The 2,519-nt window shown below is 29.9% G+C and overlaps 1 long non-coding RNA gene across 1 annotated transcript; it reads right to left on the reverse strand.

The window, feature by feature from the left end:
* Positions 1-218: 218 nt before the first annotated feature.
* On the reverse strand, positions 219-1,208 carry LOC107002063. The gene is made up of 3 exons (XR_001454497.2): positions 1,089-1,208; positions 818-898; positions 219-501 (listed from the first exon to the last, which is right to left on the reverse strand). It is a non-coding gene; the product is annotated as an uncharacterized LOC107002063 (long non-coding RNA).
* Between the last annotated feature and the right edge of the window lie 1,311 nt (positions 1,209-2,519).

Raw genomic sequence — 2,519 nt, forward strand, 5'->3', positions numbered from 1 at the left:
CCATTTATTCTATGTACCACACTCGCACATTATATAATGAACCCAACAAGTTGTTACCTTCAAATTTAATACTTTGTTTGATTAATTGCATGATGTTTATGTTGTGATTTCACATCCACTGATAATCAATGCATATTTTTTGTATTAACATTAGTCTTGGTATGCAACTTGACATAGTATCGTTGCAAGAATGTTTCTCAAGTGAAAGACGAAAATCATCTGACGAGTTCTACCTTTCATTCATTATGGTGGAAGTTGTTTTAATAGAAGTTTTTTGTACCTGTTTAGACTAATATTTTGAAAGTTTGTGTAATTTCTCAAAATTTATACAACAAGGTTTATCCTAAGAGAATTTATTTTGTATAAAATTCATCTCATCATAACAAATTAAAAAAACAAAAAACTTGTCTCCGTGTGATTGAATTTTAGCAGAGAAAAAACACATCTGAGGGGTCACAGCAACACTCATCTAGGAGGCAACAACAACACAATGCTGCCAGGCTGCAAAGATAAGGGGGAATTTAAATGTATGAAGCTTGGAAAAAGTAGCTAAAAAGAAAAGCAAATCAATATAATTACAAGTAAATTCTAAAAATTATAACAATCATAACCAAACATGAATCGTATAAATCTGAACAAGTTTACCCTCCATTGGATTTAGTGTCAAAAATACCCTTATCGATCGTGTTGTTTTGATGCAAGTAGTTTTTTAAAAAGATAATTTTATTAATGTAATATAATCTTAACCTTTAGATACAATCAGTTTTTGATACGAATGATCATACTCTTCTCATCTAATTACTGAAAGGTTACGTACCATCCCTTAAAAAACCTGTATTTTTGCGAGGTGGAGGAGCAGCATATGTTGGGGGAGGCATCACTGGAGGAGGATAATAACCTGCGCGCATGCCACCAATCATATTACGGTAGACAACAAATTTCAAATAGAGAAAAATAAATGATAACACAAAAAAAATAAAAGAGAAATTTTAATGATAAATTATTTTTAATAATAGTAAAGTGATATTTTTCGTGGAACGAATTGAAAAATAAACAGACAAAGTAAAAAGAAAATGTTGAACTAATACCTTGGGCGGGGAATGGAGTAGCGTATTTTTGAGGCTTGTTCATAATTTCAAACTCTGAAATTAATATCAATAACTAATTTGGTGTACAAAATAATAATCAAAGCTAAAAAGCTTGTTGGAAAAAAATTGTTATTTAGATGAAAGTTATATAATATAAGTATCGTGTTCGTACAAATGAGGCATATCGGAAAGTTGAACACGTAGCATGCTCATCACACAAACGTGCCAACACTACAAGGATGCCTAAGTCGTCACTCACAAGACTTTCCTCTCCACTTTTGGCACACATTCTTTGACTTTTTAATTACAAAATTAATAAAATCTTTGGAAGTAAGTTTGATTAATAACTAAATTTTGAAAGTTAATTTAATTAATTTTTTAAATTAAATTAAAATTATATTAATTTAGTATTTTAAATAAAAAATTAAATAGTTAAATTTTTTTGTATATAAATATAATAAAAAGTATATAATAACATAATTATTAGTATTTTAACTCTAAAATAAAAAATTACGACAATTAAAAGTGAAAAAAGATAATATTGAAAAGGGAAAAGGGTCAAATATGTCCCTAAACTATTTAAAAAGGAGATATGCCATCCGTTTAAAGTTTGGTTCACTGATGCCCTCGCCATCCAATTTTTGGTCCAAATATGCCCTTATGGACGTTAGTTGCCATGTTGGAACATATCCAATTCATTTTTTATTTCTTTAAATGCCACATGGAATTGACATGTCATTTTGGTCTTACCACATAACATTTATATGAAAATGGACAAATATTCAGACTCATAAACACCTAATCCGACCCATAAATCAACCCCTTTTAAATAAATTATCCGACCAATTTTCAACAATTTTGTTTAATTTTTATTTTTTTCAATAAATTTCGGAAATGAGTAATTGATTAATAAAAAAATAGGAAAATATGAAAAAAAATATAAAATTAACGCCAAAAATTCATAAATAATTATAGTAACCTTAAATTCAATTTAAACACTTTTTTACAAAAATTTATTTTTTTGATAAATCCCGAAATGAGTAATTGATTAATAAAAAGTATGGAAAAATGTCACGACCCAAAACGAGCCGCGAGTGGCACCCACATTTATCCTCTTATGTGAGCGAACCATGCAAATACTACTGCAGCCAACTCCAAATCATGAGTCGGATAGTTACGTTCATGCACTTTTAACTGCCTTGAAGCATAAGCAATTACATTTCTTTCCTGCATTAGCACAACACCCAAACCAGAATAAGATGCATCACAATAAACGATGAAATTCTTACCTTCCACTGGCAGGGTAAGAATTGGTGCAGTAGTCAACAAGGTCTTGAGTTTCTGAAAACTTTCCTGACATTCGTCCGACCATACAAAGGGAACATTCTGCTTAGTTAAATTTGTTAGCTGCGAAGCAATAGAAGAAAATCC

This window comes from Solanum pennellii, chromosome 10 (assembly GCF_001406875.1).
Source record: "Solanum pennellii chromosome 10, SPENNV200".
Taxonomy (NCBI): domain Eukaryota; kingdom Viridiplantae; phylum Streptophyta; class Magnoliopsida; order Solanales; family Solanaceae; genus Solanum; species Solanum pennellii.